Raw genomic sequence first — 19,471 nt, forward strand, 5'->3', positions numbered from 1 at the left:
GAAATTCCGTCGAAACAGGGCGGACGTCGATATAGCCATGGCAAAAGTGGGACGTCACATGCACCAGGATTCGTCACGGCATAGTGAAAATTGTCACAGAATGGTCGGAGAAACGTCAGATTTGTGTCAAATTAGATTGAAAAATGTGTATTAAGCGTAATTAACACTTAAGATCTCCGAAAGATGTATAATTCAGGTATAGGTATAGCCACGGGAATGGTATGACGTCACATCCACCGGCAGTCATCATGGCATAGTATTTTCGGCTTTCGCCTCTCATTTTAGTTGCCAAACTGTCCTCGCAATTTTTTTGCTCAGGCACGGTAGGCGGCGACAGGCTAGCACCGAAGAGATGCGTAACAAATGAACTCGAGCATCCTACATGCATGCAACAAGTGGCCAGGGCGCTGAAACAATCTTTTTTCGAAGAAAGCTGGCTACTTCGATTTGTTCTAACGTGACTGTCTTCCTAAACTCAGAACGCAGACGCAGAATCATGGCCGCTGAAGCTCTCTGCTATATAGCTTGAGGATTTGTATTTCTTCCTATCATGGGCCCGTGTATTCAATTGATTAATTCTGGAATAAAGTGCGGCTTTGATGTAAATAGAGGGCCATTTCTGAGAGGCCAGTTGTGAAAAAAAAAACGAAGTATAAGAAAAAGAGTGGGGTTTGATGCCCCAGCGGCTAGCGCCGAGGAAGGAGAGAAAGAGGAAGGAAGACGAAGCTGATGAAGTTCGGACTTGCTCTAACGAACGCTGGTCTGTTGAGCGGCACAGTTCGAACAAAGACTATGGCCGTCCACATTAATTGTGCGAGTGCAAGCCCAGGCGAAGCATGCGTGAAAGCTGCACGGCGTCGTATATGAAACAATGATAGTTTAGGTTATCACGATGGAGAACTAATGAAAGAGAAGGTTTCGAAGTTTGTCGAGTATGCAGTTGCAACTGCGCGTTCCATTCGCTTCTGCACCTCTCCTCAGGTAGATGAACTGGTGTCTGCTTAGAGCAGGGTGAAACACTTTTCGGCCCTAGTCCTATTGAACAGGCTTGTACGAGTTTCTACACTGCAATACTCGACATGGGAGATTGTATCTCAATCTTTGGCGAAACCTTTCGAAACGTGCTTCGCGAAGCACTCCATCAAAGCCACCATTTTTTGTGCATTGATAGTTAATTTTACAAGTGCGTGAACTTGTGACAATGACATTTTATTTTATTCGAGATGTTCGCCATTAGGCATAATGAGCAAGGGAGACAAAGTTAGAAAGAGTGTAAACAAGCTTTGCTTAAAAAGCGCCAAAAGTTCTGGATAAAGTATTATGTGTTCACTTGCGATAGTCGCCTGCAACGTCACATCGCAGGCCTACCTTCCTTAGGAAGCGTCGTCTCACGGAGGCTGTAGCCGTTCAAGTTCACAGCAAGTCTGCTTCGTCACACTAGTCAGCAGCAGCACCACAATGGGGACACTTGTCAGTCATTTCTAAATGTTTGTCACACCACCGATGACGCACAGAAGGAGTCAGAGCCGCTCCTTCCCGAATCCGGCGCACAGATACCTCCACCTCCCGAGTGAGACTATGCGGGGGAGGGTACGAACAACTAGGAATCAGAGCGCTTCTTCGCTTACGCAAACCCTGTTTCTCAGAAACATGGGACAGGCACGGATCTGGGGAAAGACGGGAAGGTGGCGAGATGTCTGATGTGTCAAGGTGTGTCATTGTGTCTAGATGAGTAGTATGCGGATCGTGAGCATGACCGCGAATCCAGTGTATACGCAGAGGACAGGGGCATTTTGTGCAAAGCTAGTGAATGGATTGTGTAATTTGGAATATGCCCGGTGTAAATGTCAACAATATCAAAAGTGGGTACAAGTGGAAGCGAAGCATTTGCATTGTGTATCACTTGTAGCGCCAAGGCAAGGGGGGAGCAAGTATCCGCGCTATATGTAGCGCGGGAGTTAAGATGAGGATGGGAGGGTCCGTAAACTGCGGTAACTCCCTGCAGTGCTGCGTGCGGTTACTCGATGTATATTATGCACCGTGAAGGTTGATGCGCGCCTGATATCGGCGTTGAAGCAGAGGAGCAATTGTCTGTGAGTTGACAGTATGACCGTGGAGGAAGAGTCTGTAAACGATGAAGCTGAAGCGACATCTTACGCGCTCTGTTTGCTTCACCCTGGTCGACAATTTCACTTAATGTATGGTCATATATTGGAATGTTCCTCAGTGTATGAATTTAATGAACGCTCTAGAATAACAAAAAACTCCTGATGGTCACAAGCCTACGACTTGACAACTCCTCTTTCAGTCACCAGAGCAATTCATTTTTTTTGCACTGATGAAAATTGACGCAATGCCCAGAGAGCCGGAGAGCTGTGCAATTTATTACCGCTTTCACTCGCATTTCGATTATTCACAGAGGTGAAAAATTTGCTCTCGTACAGCCATAACCACAAAGTTATGATTGTACACATGGTCAGCCCAGAACGCTCTGTGGCCTGAACACTCTTAATTCGTATGCACATGTATCCAGTGACAGTTCCTGCAGGAAAGTGCTCAATGGTTTTATAAATAGGAGGTCTTCATTTCGGTTGGAAGAACTTAACTATATTAGTGAATTTAGTTGGAGACTCAATGGCGCATGAAGGCTGTTTACATCGTTTTTAGTGTCAAGGTAATATTCCACTCTACCTGTGAGTAGCAAAAAAAGGCCACGACATTCTCTGTGCTCAAAGCGTAAACAAAAAAACCTTTAACCAGCTGCATACCGAACCGTCCAGCGTTCGAATGGCAAGTGAATTCCCTGTAAACCAGGCCCGGCTACAAGACAGCTTGACACAGACCATACTTGAAATCGCTGTTGTCCCTCTAATCAGTAGTATTGCCGCCTTGGAGAGTAAACCTTATATCTCCTCATACATCAGTTCATAACTATTGGCACGAGTAAAGGTGTCGATATCCTGGTTCAGTAAAGCTGACGCAAGAAAACTGTACTTCGATACAACTTGAGAATTAAGTTGAAAATGCGCCTCCCTGGAGGCCCATCAACGATTACTATTGACCTACTCTCATGATGTCGCTGTGAACCGCCTTTCACATGTCCCAGCTACTAGAAGGCACATGGTCTCGTATCACGAAATCTCCATCCATTATCGCCATCTGCGTACTCCCTCCTACAAATCTCTGACTAAACTAAAATAGCCGAGGTGGCTCCAGCTTTCCGTACTTTCCGTACTTCCTACTTTCCGTAGTTCCGTACTTTTCGATCCCCTGCTTTCTCAGCTTTGGTCCATGCAGTACTGTTCTTGCCAGAGTGTAACCTTTCCGGGGCACCTAAAGCTCACTGCAATCACGCTATACGTCAAAGTTCAGAGTTCCACCTTCCAGCCACTTGTAAATTCTCATACCTCGAGCGATGGGAGACGGGGCGTCCAGCTCTGAGCTAGCCGTTGAAAAGCGGATAGCGGACTGCGCTTTCGGAGTCTCTGGAAAGCAGCAGTTTCCGGCCACGTCACGAAGCCAAGAGCCCACCCGTCACTATAGCATGTTCCCGTCTTCAGGTTCCGAATGCTGCAATGGTTTTTCACCATCACCATAGCAGGTGCAATGTGACTGGCCTGATCGCCAGAGCGGCTTGGTGACTGTGCGAAAATGCAGCTGGAATCCTGGATGATATTGGTACACCTTTGTAAAGATTGCCTCTTTTTTATATATTATTAGTTTCGGTTCATTATTCCGTGCTCCATTATTATTCGGCATTTCATTATTTATTTATTTATTTATTTACAATACCCCTAAGGGCCCTCGTGCGAGGGTATTACATAGAGGGGGGGGGGGGGCGATACAAGCATAAAAATATGGCACAGGAATTCGAACAAAATACACGTAATAGTGAATTAAAACTAGTAATGTACAGAAATAATAACAACAAACAACGCAGAATAAAATACTCAGTAAATGCACATAATACAACAAAAATACCAAATCTGTTAGTCCATGGTTTGCTTTAAGGAATGCTGAAACGATTGTGGGTTAACCTCAGTAGCTATGTGTGATGGCAAGTTATTCCAATCTATTATAGTGCGAGGAATGAATGATTTCGCGTAGAGCAATGAACGGCATGTGATGCGTTTTATTTTGTTAACGTGGTCACGGCGAGGAAAGACAGCAGGGTGTGGCAAAAATATTATGTACATATTATGTACATAATATGTACATAATTGTATGTACATGAATGCACATGAATGTATGTACATGAATGCACGGACCGCAACGAATTATGTACATAATATTATGTACATAATTCGTTGCGGTCCGTGCATTCATTTTTACTATGCGAATTTAAGTTACCAACAACATTAAAGCGGTTTAAAACTCATAGGCTGCAGCCGGTGCAAGAACTATGTCATCGAGCCTGTCCCAGGGTCTCACTCCCCGGAACAAAGTTCTTATTAGTTTATTGCCAAAACAAACAAACGCTACATGCACTTAATTCTCTAAAATTTTTTAAACGCACCCCGATCGGATGAGGCAGGCCAACTAAGCTTTGCAGAAGGCTTCATTCCGCTTACCAGGCGCAGAAGAGCTGAGCTGCCATTGCCAGTAAGCAAATGTGAGCAAATTGATCGCCTGGACAATGAAAATCACTCGCTTTCACTAGTGAAAACTACCCTGCTCACATGAAGAAACTTGAGGCACTTCGGCACTTACCTGTTCAGGGATTTACGCGAAGACTCTGTCCCCCATTCGCCAGATGCTTCCAATGTTCCATCAGAGATGAGGAGAGGGCTGCCTGGGGCCACTGCCTGCAGGTTACATCGAGCCGCGAAATAAAAACGTACCCGCATACCGCATAACATGTGACGTTGATGCCGAAATAGCTCGAAAGTTTGAAAGTGCATTGGAAACCGGCAATCGTTTTGTCATACAAGGGCATTGTTTTGTGAGAGTCTACTGAGAATTATCACAGTGACTGGGCAAAGCAAAAACATAGAAAGCCGTACAAGCGTTTAGCGCTAAAATAACTCGCTAGAGGTCACCACGCCAGTGTAAAACGTTCTGCGGCACCAGTGTAGGGTCGTTATTGTATCTTTATTGACTTCTTTGTCTCTCCCCTTGGACGCCTAGCGTTGCGGGATCATGAACCCTCTTTCGATGCGCCTCGACTTCGATAGCGAGAGAAAATAATGCCTGCACTGCCTATGAGTCCTTAGCACACGACACGACAAGAATATAACACACGACAAGAATATAACTGGAGTAACCGCCACTCTGAGACGCATTATTATACTGTTCGTCGCGGAATATTCCACATTCATGGGCGACAAAGTGCAACCAATCGTATTACGCGAGAGCGAAAGCCGCAAACGAAACTTAGAGCCATCACGCGAAGAGGATACCATGAATCAAAGCTGCATTACGTTGTCTCGATTTCGAGTATCGGGGCAGCCTGTACACTGCGACAACATTTTCTGGCACTGGGCAGGAAGCAACGCAGCCAAAACACGGCCTCTTTTGCTATACAGGAGAATGTAGTCTCCCGTTCATTAAGTTCTTCGTAAAACACCGCGTATCGTCAACATTCGTAGCTTAAAGCACCTCACCAGCCCGACTGACAGCTTTCAGCGTAACAAAGTAAAATAAAAACGTTTGTTTATTGTAACCAATTTGCTACGCACCTGCTAGGCTCGTCTTGTTACAGAGAGCTCCCATAGATGACATCGGCTAAATCAGCAAGTAACGTACAGAAACGGAGAGGAAGTTACCACTGTGGTCCCTAGCATAGGGCAACGTGACAGGTGGCCAGGCGCAGCGTCATGCGGCTGAACTATCTATGGTCACGATTAAAAAAGATTATCACTAGTGACGTGCCACAGCAGCGGCAGGTAGCAACGCTCAGCGCTGTGGTACCCAACACGCCGATAACGAAAGTGCCAGGTGTGTTTGCAAAGCACGACGCCGCGCTAGCCTCCCGGTGCAATTTTCACCGCTCCGATGACATTATTGCGCTAATAATTTTGACGCCATAGCTTCTCTAAGCCATGTAAAGCCAAGCTCACCGGCCCGAGCCGAAGCCGCTACTACGCATGCGCCGCGAAACAAATGCGCCGCACGTGACGTCACAGGTGCGCCGCCACCGCCGACTCCCCAGCCTCGCAGCGCGTGTCGCGCGTGCGCAGTAGCTACAGATGCGTGCCACTGCTCAGCAGCTTTATAAACAGAGGGTGCGAAGCACTCATTCTTCAGATGAACTATGGGTGAAGAAACGGAAAGTCCACGTGTATACTGCGATCGACATCAACGGCGACTGTGGGAACCCACATCAACGCATAAGGCGAGTCGACAACAAGTCCAAGAAACAAGGAATGCCAAACGCGGAACCATGACGCCGGAAGAACGAGAGGAACGAAGCGGAGAGACATCAACGACAAGCCGCGAGAGGAGCCACGCCTTCTTGGGGTCAATCGATGGAAATGTGGTGGAACCTGAATCGCAGAGTACGAGTAACCATGTATATGAAGCCTTCCCGTACACACTAGGTTTCACCAGAGCTAAACCAACAGCAATTTATTCACTCGTGACTGTACCGAATGGCAGAGTTACTGACGCTCCGCCCTTGCAGCTATGTCTGCCTTGCGAAGTAGGCGCTACTTTGCTCTGCTGCGTTCGTTCGGAAGGCGCCACGGATCCGTACTTGGTCAACGGCCAACAAGGCGGCACAAAGCCCCTCAGAGTTTCCTCCTTCAGTTCCTCGCACTTGGTCACTTTTTTAAGCGCGAATGCCGCTAACACCGCAAAAGGGAAAAGTGTCCTTAAGCGCTCTGGCGCTAAAAGATGACCAGCTAACCAAACTACACTGCTGCCACGACTGCAACTAATCGAAGCTTGCGACAAGGCTGGTTTCGCTTCACGAAAGGATGGCGTAGGGCATCATTAACAGTGTCTTATGTCAACTATATCGGTTTGGGTGAAGTCATCCATCGTTTGAATTTTGGTTTGGTTTGGTTTGGTTTTATGGAGATTAACGTCCCAAAGCAACTGAGGCTATGAAAGACGCCGTAGTGAAGGGCTCCTGAAATTTCGACCACCTGGGATTCTTTAACGTGCACTGGCATCGCACAGTACACGGGCCTCTATAATTTCGCCTTCATAGAAATTCAACCGCCACGGCCAGGATCAAACTCGCATCTTTCGGGTCAGCAACCGAGCACCATAACCACTCAGCCAGTGCGGCGGGGCCATTTGAATCTTGGGTACAATTGATGGTCGGTTGGTTTATGGGGTTTAACGTCCCAAAGCGACTAAGGCTGTGAGAGACGCCGTAGTGGAGGGCTCCGGAAATTTCGACCACCTGGGGTTCTTTAACGTGCACTGACATCGCACAATACACGGGCCCCTAGAATTTCTCCTCCAAAGAAATTCAACCGCCGCGGCCGGGATCGAACTTGCGTCGTCTGGGTCAGCAGCCGAGCATCATAACCACTGAGCCACCGCGGCGGCTGGGTACAATTGAATTTTGGGTATTATTTCTCGTGTCTGTAAATGCATGGACATGTGATCTGCAAGCCATGGATATGGATTTGTACTTGAAATAAAACTTCGACGCCCCATAGGACTAACTCGCGGCGTGTTCGCCCACAAGCGTCAAATGCCGCCACGAGGAGTAATATTCCATTGGCGGAAAATTGCACCTGAGCCGAACAAGATTATAGTAGTGCTCCCGGTGATTAGCGGCTGCTGCCGTAATAGGATCAATGCACTCCCAGTATGAAGAAAGAAGTATGCAACTGCGCCACGGAGAAAAGATGGCGCGAAAACGTGGACACGTATCTACGCAACGGCTTTCGCATTTCATGCACCGTGAAACGCACGCGAGGCGTCTCGTAACAATTGACAGACATTTTGTCGTGCCAGTTGTTTCATCATGCTTAATTTCTTCTTGTACAAGCAAAAAATGCAGAATATGGATGTGTTGAAAGTATTTCTTTTTTATGACTGGTCAAACGCATCGCACATTGCGAAAATATGGAGGATCCTTAAGCTTCGCGTTGTAGTGTGGAACGCGACAGCGTCTTGTGGCGCTGCGAGGGAGCCCACGGAACGCCATCGCCCGTTCGGCGCGACGCCTCGTCCTTTAGATAAATCGAAAATTGGTTTTTTGACGGAACGAAATGACGCAGTAAGTCTCACTTGTCTTGCTGGATACCCGAACCGCGCATGATACACAGCCCCGGATTATAGGTCTCCGGTTACCCCAATTATAGATTGCCGGTTCGAATACCCGCCGCGAGCTAGGCTCTAACCTGTAAGTTCGTGCTGCAAAAATTGCTCAATCATATGACACTATCCAAAACATGCTGCGGCAAATGGTTCGCATTATGCAACTTTTTCCGACGCGCGGGGCTCACAACTACTACGACACCAACGGGTTTTCGACCGAACGAGCAGTATACGCTGTCGCGTAAAAAGACGACGAGGAAGCCTAGATTAAGGCCGGGGTTCCCCGCTTGCGCTGCCACTGGCTATTTTATCGCGTTAACAATAGTACTGTAGATTTCGCGTCGTCGCGTAGCCCCGGTCGGTAGGGACGGATGACTCTGAACAGCTGCTGCGCCGAGCAGGTGGCGCGCCGTTGCTTCAGCCGCGCTCCGCCAGATGGCAGCGCCGTCGGCGCGCCGCGCGGCAGCGGCGAGGGCAGTTTGCTCTGTCTACGACAGATGGCGCCACTAGGAGGTCCACTTAGAGTTCCTGTATAAGCTATAATTTCGCCTTCATAGAAATTCAACCGCCACGGCCGGGATATAACCCGCGTCTTTCTGGTCAGCAGCCGAGCACCATAACCACTGAGCCACCGCGGCGGGGCCGTTTGAATCTTGGGTACAATTGATGGTTGGTTGGTTTATGGGGTTGAACGTCCCAAAGCGACTAAGGCTATGAGAGACGCCGCAGTGGAGGGCTCCGGAAATTTCGAGCACCTGGGGTTCTTTAACGTGCACTGACATCGCACAATACACGGGCCTCTAGAATTTCTCCTCCAAAGAAATTGAACCGCCGCGGCCGGGATCGAACCCGCGTCTTCTGGGTCAGCAGCCGAGCACCATAACCACTGAGCCACCACGGCGGGGCAGTTTTAATCTTGGGTACAATTGATGGTTGGTTGGTTTATGGGGTTTAACGTCCTAAAGCGACTAAGCCTATGAGAGACACCGTAGTGGAGGGCTCCGGAAATTTCGACCACCTGGGGTTCTTTAACGTGCACTGACATCGCACAGTACACGGGCCTCTAGAATTTCTCCTCCAAAGAAATTCAACCGCCGCGTCCGGGATCGAACCCGCGTCTTTCGGGTCAGCAGCCGAGCACCGTGTAATTCGAGAACCGGCAAATTCACACTGGTCGGGAACGCGTCAACTGCAGCAGAAACACTCCACTCGATGTTAGTGCACGAAAGAACGCTGAACACATTGACAGGCCCTAAGATCCATAGCATAAAAGTCACGGTATACGCGCTTGAGTAGCTGTCCTCTCGGCTCCTGCAGATCGGAACCCACCGACGACTCGCAGCTCTCGAGACATTGCAGAGCGTCGATCATATGCGTCGCGAAAGATTCCTTCCGGCAATATCGACGACCCGGAGGGAGCAGAGTTACGTCCCAGCAGCTTCGTCAGTGCTTCTTGAAACCTATCACAGTCGGAATAGGTCTTGAGCTCTTTTATGGCGCAAACACTGTATTCCTCCGGCAGGTAGCGACAGTGCACCTTGCTGACAGCGTCGGTACCGTGCGTCTTTACCTCAATGTAGCGATTTTTGGCTAAGTTGTCCCATGCAGGTGGTGGGTGGAGGCGAATGAGTACAGGCGCTTGCTCTGGATACTTTTCGCCAGAAGAAGCTATGCACACTATGCGCAGGTCGCCTGTGGAGGTGTGCTCTTCAAGAAGACGTGAGACCCCGGAAGCCGCCAGGCGTGCGGCTGTGATTGGGCCGCTGTATTCGGTCTCGTACGGCAGGCGCCAAAGACCGGGTTCTCCAGGTAGTAGCTCGACAAGCTCGTACGAGATCCTATGCGGTACTTGGTTCCATGCAGGCAGGTCGTCGATGACCCACCGCTTGTCTTCAGGTCCTGTCATCGTGCATCCCGATTTGTCCTTCCTGGAGTCTGCAGCCACTGCGTTGTCCCTGCACATGGCTTATTCAGGAGGGCACGGTCATGCCGACATAGAAATTCGGCAGGCTTGTTCCATGTAGGCTGCTCGTGCTATGGCGCCGGTGATATGTGTCTTCTGACACATATCACATGGTGTGGGCCTGCCCTTCCAACCCCGCTATTCCCCCCATCCCCAACCCAACCCGCGAGGACTGGGAGGCGACCCTGCTCGGCTGCCACGACTTACAGGCCCAACAAGCCTTAGTCGGGCGCGCCCGGGCGGCGGCAACCGCCACTGGGGTCCCATACTAGGGACCTCCACCTAGTGTTTGTAAGGATCGGTCCATTACGGGCTGATCCAAACATACCTCCTGTTCATTCGTAATAAATGTTTTCACCACCACCACCACGCGTTGCAGCGACGTTCCTTCGTCGTCGTTTTCGTCTTCCATCCACCCGTCCAGCAGAGCAAGTTGAGTAGCCCTCATTTTAACCAAAGGGCAGGGTGTCTAAACTTTGAGACTTCAAAGCATTCCCTGTCTCATATCGCCGCAGTGGGACCACTAACTTGACACTGCCCGCAGTGTGTACTGCAGTGAAGACTGAGTACGGAACAGCGCAGGAGGAGGGCGCGTCAACTCAGCTTTAAAAAAATTGGAAGACGCTTAAGCTTCGTCCTTGAACGCGACAGCGTCTTGCAGCGCTGCCAGGAAGTGCTGTTGCGCCGCGGGCAGCATGGCCGGACCGGTGATGGGACGAGGATGATCGGAGAATGGGTTAGGAGGAAGCCAAGGAGAACTTTATACAACTATTTACATTATGTACATGTACAGCAACTGAGAATGTTTCTCAGACGAAAGAAGTCCCGATGAGGGAAAACTAGTTGATGTAAAGTCCCCTTGACCATTCTGCGCCGAGTTTTATAGGAGTTTTCTTTGATAGAATCCCTAGATGGAGGCGGCGTTTGCCGAGGAAGGCGTGGCCAAGTTCACTTTGGCAGGTCATCACGCACTCTCCCCAGGGAACACGACCCCGCCACGTGTTCAGCTTGAGAGGAGGGTGCCATCTTCGGGAGCAGACAGGAATATCCACGAGCGACATTCCCAAGGTGTGCAGCTGGTCACGCGTGTTTCTTATCAATGCACGGGCAATCTACGCGGAATGGTAGGCGGTGTGAGCCTCCTCTTTGGAAACGAATTCCGTGTCAACACTTGACGACTGGACCCCGCATCACTTCCCAGTACTCTTTGGTAGCCCGCTGCAGTCGCGCCGTGCTTAGTCTTCCAGCTCCCCGTCGAAGTGGCAGCCGGTGCGGTTTAGGGGACCCTCCTTTTTCCGAGACAAAGGACATCCGGTCTGCAGCCGTTGCGAGGTTACCGCCTTTGTTAGCAGCTCTAAGTGGACGCCTGCTTCAGCCCACGTGGCCAGAAGTACGATCATAACAGTGCACGGAACGCTATCTCCCGTTCGGCGTGGCGCCGTGGCCGTCGGACAAATCGAGAAAGTTTTGATGAAAGGTAATGATGCAGTAACAGTCTCACCTATCTTGGTGGACACCCGAACCACGCGTGGTGCGCAGCTCCCAATATAGGTCGCCGGTTCGAATCACTGCCGCTAGTTAGGCTCTAACTTAACTAAGCAATTTAGGCTGCACGAAACGCTGAATGGAATGACACCATCCTGAACATTCTGCGGCAAACGGTTGGCATGATACGGTTTTTTTCGACGCGCGGTGGTCACAACCACTACGATGTCGAGAGCTTTTCGACTGAATCGGCTGTGTACAATGTCGCGTAATACAGATATTGTAGCTGATTAGTTGCACTTTTGAATGGAAAAGAAAAGCAAGTTGTGTGTAAAACGTTTTGAAAATTATTTGCTTAAATATGCTGCAAACACAAAAAAAGAATACAAGGAAATCAATTACAAAGAAATACTATATGCGAAACGGTACACATATCCTAAGCTACCATTCTTGCGATTTTTATCGGCGTACATGGTACACTGCGCTTTCAAGTTCAGCAGTATGACTACAGTGCCACTACAGAAAGCAGTCGTGTGAGGGCATAAAATGAAGGTAGATGTTGGATGTGCTGCACATTACAATTGTTCTAAGTTCAGTTCTTGTTTTTGTTATAGCGAGGCCTGAAGTTCCTACTTTTTTCTTTTTTTTTCGCTTGGCAGTAAGAAAACATTATAAATGACACTGAAAACGCTTTAAAACGGCGCGTGGCCTTCCTTGACATCATCATAATCAAAAATCTGCTAGCGTATTTGGTAAAATATGTTGGGAGTATGCTGCAAAGACCTTAAAGCATCAAATGAAAGCATTCATCATTGACCAAGTCAACCGCGCTTCACAAAATACACCTTAAACGGCAAAACAAAACACACGTGACAGCGCACTAATATAACGAGTTTGTGAGAGGAAATCCGACTATTACATATTGTTGTCTAACTCACCACTGCTTCTTTAAAATAAAAAGTGCTCTGCGTAGCTTTTCGGCTCTCAGGAGCGCACGGCGCAACATAATCGCCGACCAGCGGGCTGCCTCGGGTCATGGGGTCAACAAAAAACAAAAAACTGGAACTAAGAAAATGGAGTTATACAATCAAACAAGATAGCACAGCGTGTGCAAGAGCACATACTTTAATTTTTGGCGCCAAGTTGAAAATGTCCGTCCGCCGACCTAAGGTGCGGAAAAGGGGCGCGGCCTTCTTTGACACCTTCATAGTAAAACTTTTCCTGGGCGCATTTGGGAAAATATCTTGGAAGTATGTTACAAAGATGGTAGAACACCAAATAAAAAACTCACATTATATAAAACTCATGCGCACTGCATAAAATACAACGTGATCGGTAAAACGAAACACGTGCAAGCACGCGCTAATGTAACGGGCATCTGCGACAAAGTCTTGTAATCAAAACTGAAATATGACCATCCCGCGTGGTTTCCTGACTCTCTACTACTGCTCTAAAAAAAAAAGTCAGTATAAGAACCAACAAAAGTGCTTTCTGTAGCCTTTCGCCTTTGAGGAGCGCGTGCCGAAATGGACGAAATGATAGGCGAGCGGCGGAATATGTCCGTACAAAGTTACATTTTTCACGTCTCCTCCTCGCGTTAGAAAATAAAAAAGAAAACAGAACTGAAAATAAACGAAATGGAGTTATGTATGCGAACTAGACATGGCTACTTGGCCAGAAGCGCCGCCTTGAATTTTGGCGCCAGGTTTAAAACATCGAAGGATGGATAGTCGGGGCGAGTTGGTCATAGTTCATTGCGGGTGGTAGAACGCAAAACAGACGAAAGAACAAAGCAAGAGGCACCATAGACGAGCGCTCATATTTGACCGATGGCCTATGGCGCACTATGGAACGAGTTTAGATTCGTAAGAACTGAACAGAGAAACGAGTACAAAATGTACTTCTTTCAGTGTGTTCGCGAGTGTGGTTCTGTTACGATCTTCTTTACGCAATTCTCACCGAGCGACAGCAAGCTAGAACAAATAACGCAGAAGTTTGCCAGAATAACAAGTGTCAGAATTCAACTAAAATTCCATGCTGAGCCTACGAATATTTTTGTAGCCAGCAAGTGCATGGCGTCCTGAGCCGCGTTGCGGTTACGGAATAATCTACGAGTGTTAGTAAGAAAATGCTCGAAAGCTGCTGCTGAATCTTTGGCAACTGGCAAGTCCCTGATTCAACATGAAAGTGTTTACTCATGCTTCCAGGAAGTACAACGGCGGTGTTATATTTTGGTGCAAACTTTAAAACACTAGCATATTGATTTTGCGCTTCGGAGTCGCTGCAGTGCTCCCGCTGTCACAAACTTCAGCGCATTTTAGAAACAAAGAAAAACCGCCGCGCGCACGGCGTCTCGCCAGCGCGAGCCCAACGGGAGAGAGGGAAAGCCCCCGCCGAGCGCGTGCCTCTCTCTCCATCGCCACTGCGTGCGCCGAAGGAATGAGTCATCCACGCCGAAGATTCTCGAACATGCGAGTCGGTTCTACTGCTGACCGGAGGAAAAGGGCGTAGCCTTGCGTGCACTAAGTCATGTCCCCCTCCTCTGCACTCGGACGTCGGCGACGCCGCCACGACGGCGCCACGCTAGAACACGCTGGAACCTTCGCGAAACGACTCCTGACTCTGACCAATGGGGACGCGCGGCCGGCGAGAGAAAGAAAGGGAAACTACACTGGAGATGCTGCGTGTATGTGCGCGCCTACTGTGGCGCGTACAACAAACAGACGTGGAAGCGAGCCTATATAAGAAGACGTTGACCGCTATCAGTCAGTCCGGACCGCCGTTTAAGCTTCATCGAAGCGCGCCCGTTCGACTCCCGGGAAAACACCACTCGGCCAGCATCGGACTAACGAGGCAACGTTTGCTAGTCTGCGGGACGGCATCGTCGTGGAACTCTGGTCGTCGGACTGCCGCAGTGCCCGGTGAACAAATTGTGTTTTGTTTGTTTACCTCTTTCTCCTGTTTTAATGCACTTTAGGTGCAATATTGCCTTTGTATTGTATTCTCTCTCGAGTTTAACATTGCACGAGTTGCATTGTTTAGTTAATCAATTTGTATGTGTTTGTACTAGTGATTGTGTAATCCTCTGTATCGTGTCATCGCTGTATAAACCTTGTTTTGTTTTGTAAACCTTTGGCTCCGACCCATTCTCTGGCTTGCGACCAGCGAAAGCTGGGCACCGAACGCCCAAAAACCTCTTGTCACTTGGTGGCTGGTCTCCGCTGAGTTTGCCACGCTGAGTCGAGGGCATCTCCTTTGAGTCCAAGACCGCTACCCCCACACGCTCTAAGGGTGTCTGGGAGCTTCCCACGTAAAAGTGCGCGAAGTCTGGGTGAAAATATATTCTGGCGTCCGCGACAGGACGTTTGGTGTTGCAAGCACAGAGAACGGAGAAAGAGTCGGAAGGAGTTTACGAGCCGTAAACGAGTGTAGCAGCAGAACGATACTGTGAGGTGCCGCGCCGAAGCGGTTAGTGATGTTCACCGTGTAGAGGTATTCATTGCCTTGAATGTAGAGTTCGGTCTCCAAATATGAGCTTTAAGGAGCTAAAGGAGCTAGTAGAGGCCGGTCTCCAGATGGGGATGACCGGAGCCGAACTGCGTAAATGGGTGGACCAGGAAAGAGAGAAGGCCGAGAAAGAAAGAGAGAGGGCTCGGGAAGAAGCCGAGAAAGAAAGAGAGAGAGCTCGAGAAGAAAGAGAGAAAGAAAGAGACAGAGCTGAGAAAGAAAGAGAGAGAGCTCGAGAAGAGAGAGAAAGAGAATGGCAAAGACAACAAGAAGAAAGAGAGAAAGAAAGACAGCTCGCTAGAGAAGCCGCTGAGAAAGAGAGGCAGAAGAAACGCGAAAAAGAAGAGAGAGAAAGGAAAAGGCGAGAAGAAGCAGCCGAAAGAGCTTTTGAAATAGAGATGGCAATCATTCAGAAGAAGCTTGCCGAAATTCGGCGTTCGAGGAGCGTCAGAGATCCAGTGGAGCTTAACCCCGGAGAGGCCGGGTGGAAGACTAACGAGTCTAATTTGTTGACAACCACGGAAGAGGTTGTAACTAGCTCCACTAGTTACAGTGTGGTTGTGGAACAGCCTGTTCCTGCAGCTGAAACCACAGAGAGTGAAGAACAAACCGGAGAGCCGCTTCCTCTAGAAATTGATTGTGTAGCTACTACCGAGGTAGTAGGCATTGAGGTAAAGGCCGACCTGACGCTGCAGTCAGAGGGGACCCTAGAGCAGCCGCCTAAGGACGAAGAAGCAGTTGAGATCTCTATGGAGGAGTCCGAGTGCTACACCTCTGAGTCCGGCAGTGAAGACCATGAGAAAGAGTGGTTAAATGGCACTGAGTGTGAAAGCTCAGACGTAGAAATACCTGAGGAAAGCGCACTCAGTGAAGACCCGGAAGCCGTTCCGAGTGAACCCTCGCGCAGCGAGGAGGGCTTTCCCGAAGAGGAAGGCGAGGAAATTTGTGCCTCGGAGGAAGGAGACAGTGCAGTACAAGGAATGGAGCACCACTGCACTGAAACTAACGAGCTCAGGAAAGTATCAGAGAAAGCTGAGGAAGCAACACTGAGCGAAAGTGAGGAGAATGAGTCATCAACGGCTAATGAGCCATGCTCAGAATGCCCCTCACAAGGAAGGCTCCGAAAGAAAAGGAAAAAGGACTTGGAAGAAGAAAGTGCAGTCCTCGAAGAACAAAAGAGAGCTGAACCAGTGGCTGCATCGCGAGAGAACAACTCAGATGACGCAATCGTCAGTGAACCGGGCTCAGCCCAAAGAAGAGTTCGGAAGGAAGTAAAAAGAAAGAGAAATGAGTCGGACACCACCAAAGCAGGTGAAGCCGAAAAGCAGAAGCCCTGGAGAAAATTCAGGAAGAAAAAGAACAGACAGAACCAAGCTGAAGACAGCCGAGCCGAATGCAAGCGAGCTGCACGAGCATCGCAGCAAAGTGAAAAAGAAGCTGAGACGAGCAAGCTCAGCGTTCAGCAACGACACCGTCTGGAGGCGAAAGCGCAAAGAAACGGGCGCACGCCAAGAAGGAAAGCACGAGAAGTGGAGCCGTCATGAGCGAACTGGCGTAAAATTTGTTCGCAACAGACGCGCTAGCCACACGAAAAGAGGAAGAGCTCGAAGCATGAACCGATGCACAGAGAGCAGCACGAATAGGAAGCTGGGCTACAACAGCGTTCGCAAGAGAAGCCTCAGCATGAGGCGGAAGAAGACTAGAACGCACGACAGGAAGAAAAGTCAGAGTCGCGTGAGTAAGAGAACCACAAGTGCGGCCGAAAGCTTGAGCGAAACATTCCTATTCCGAACCAACTTTGTAGGCCAAACCTGGAAGTATAGGCGAAAGTATGCCTCATACTTGTGTGCTTCCTGTTTGCAATGTTAATGTAATGCCCAATCTCGGCGTGTTTTTATGTGCATTGTGAACCCTGCATTGTGAAAACATCATGGTGTTGATGTATATATTTTCACATATAGTTTGTGAGCGCATGCATGTGCGCGCGAATTGTACCGCCGAACTGCGGCGTGTTTTGGAGTGCAATCTTTCTATTGTACTGTGTTATGTATGTGAAAGCATCAAGGTATTGATGTATGTACTTTGGCATTCACCCTTGACTTTGTGAGCGCATGCATGAGCGCGCGAATTTTGTGATTTGTGGATATTGTTACACAATATTCTTAAAGGAAGGGGCAGTGTCACAAACTTCGGCGCATTTTAGAAACAAACAAAGAAAAACCGCCGCGCGCACGGCGTCTCGCCGGCGCGAGCCCAACGGGAGAGAGGGAAAGCCCCCGCCGAGCGCGTGCCTCTCTCTCCATCGCCACAGCGTGCGCCGAAGGAATGAGTCATCCACGCCGAAGATTCTCGAACATGCGAGTCGGTTCTACTGCTGACCGGAGGAAAAGGGCGTAGCCTTGCGTGCACTAAGTCATGTCCCCCTCCTCTGCACTCGACGTCGGCGACGCCGCCACGACGGCGCCACGCTAGAACACGCTGGAACCTTCGCGAAACGACTCCTGACTCTGACCAATGGGGACGCGCGGCCGGCGAGAGAAAGAAAGGGAAACTACACTGGAGATGCTGCGTGTATGTGCGTGCCTACTGTGGCGCGTACAACAAACAGACGTGGAAGCGAGCCTATAAAAGCAGGCGTTGACCGCTATCAGTCAGTCCGGACCGCCGTTTAAGCTTCATCGAAGCGCGCCCGTTCGACTCCCGGGGAAACACCACTCGGCCAGCATCGGACCAACGAGGCAACGTTCGCCAGTGTGCGGGACGGCATCGTCATGGAACTCTGGTCGTCGGACTGCCGCAGTGCCCGGTGAAAAAATTGTGTTTTGCTTGTTTACCTCCCTCTCTTGTGTTAGTGCACTTTAGGTGCAATATTGCCTTTGAATTGTATTCTCTCTCGAGTTTAACTTTGCACGAAGTTGCATTGTTCTGTTAATCACTTTGTATGTGTCTGTACTAGTGATTGTGAAATCCTCTGTATCGTCTCATCGCTGTATAAACTTTGTTTTGTTTTGTGAACCTTTGGCTCCGACCCATTCTCTGGCTTGCGACCAGCGAAAGCTGGGCACCGAACGCCCAAAAACCTCTTGTCACTTGGTGGCTGGTCTCCGCTGAGTTGCCACGCTGAGTCGAGGGCATCTTCTTCGAGTCCGAGACCGCTACCCCCATACGCTCTAAGGGTGTCTGGGAGCTTCCCACTAAAAGTGCGCGAAGTCTGGGTGACACCCGCCTTAGACTTCTAAGTTTTCGAAAGCGTACTGTGCATAGTAGAGAATCGTATTCTGCTAGGCTTATTAGTTTTGCATTGTTATAGTTTTTAAGGGACGCAAATGTACGGACGACAAGATTTGTGATTCTCCTCACTTTACAGGGGTTTCGAAACCTGCTGGGCTCAAAATACCTCGGACATCTCCTTTGCGATGAGAACTCCGAGTGTGCCATAGTTGAAGCTCTCAGGCAGGTCTTCCTCGTAGAAGAGCGGCGGCATAGTGTAGGCAGTGGGCACCACCAGGCTCCGGGTGAGAGGAGAAAACTCCATCGAGGCCCTGGCCTGATCCTCGGCGAGCCGGTCTAGAGCCAAACGCACTCCTGGATCTCGTTTTAACAGTTGCGATGCCTTCAGGAGGTGCAGGAACTCGGACGAGAAGGTCCCGCCAAGCTCAAAGCCTGCTTTCAGAAGCAAGATGTTCGTAATTGATGATAGCTACCAGACTTTGCGATAAGACATAAAAATACAAGCGCAACAATGTACGATAGCACACATTCAATGCATGATAAGAATGCGCAGAATTTGTACTTTCGCTGATAGCACAGCATGAACTTGGTTTGCGTAACTTTTTAGCTTGCTATTTTTACTTTTTCAGATGTGACACAGGACATAAAAATAAATTATTCTTCGACGTGAACTGTCTAGGCACGCGTAAAGAAAAATAATAATTGATTTTTACGCGTAAATATACACTCAGAAATCTCGCACTTGTGCACAGACTTCTGTATATGGCGCTATCGTGCTCGCAGAAATCAATCGGGTCGATGTGAAATGATTGCTACTCTGATTTAGATCTGTTTCCTTCTTTATAACCCTCCAGGACTATGGCATGCCACGAGAGATAAAGGAGGCCTGAGGGGCTTCCTATGTATCAGCTAATAGCGTAATAGTTGTTGGTTTGAACTAGAATGCTTAATGAAACATCGCAAAGGAAAGGAAGGATTTTGGAAGGTAATAAACAGGACAGAGCGCAAACATTCAACGCGATTTTACTTCAGAAACTTCATATTCATGCAGCATTAAATCAAACC

The 19,471-nt window shown here is 49.0% G+C and overlaps 1 pseudogene across 1 annotated transcript in view; it reads right to left on the reverse strand.

Moving 5' to 3' along the window:
- Positions 1-19,471, reverse strand: part of LOC149343378 (uncharacterized) — a 30,408-nt pseudogene that overhangs the window by 2,399 nt on the left and 8,538 nt on the right. Inside the window, exons 4-5 of the transcript XR_016283119.1 lie at positions 18,573-18,838; positions 4,711-4,805 (exon numbers count right to left, since the gene is read on the reverse strand). The product of XR_016283119.1 is annotated as an uncharacterized LOC149343378 (transcript). The remainder of the gene's footprint in view (positions 1-4,710; positions 4,806-18,572; positions 18,839-19,471) is intronic.

This window comes from Amblyomma mixtum, chromosome 5 (assembly GCF_055824585.1).
Source record: "Amblyomma mixtum isolate Tamu chromosome 5, ASM5582458v1, whole genome shotgun sequence".
In the NCBI taxonomy this organism is placed as follows: domain Eukaryota; kingdom Metazoa; phylum Arthropoda; class Arachnida; order Ixodida; family Ixodidae; genus Amblyomma; species Amblyomma mixtum.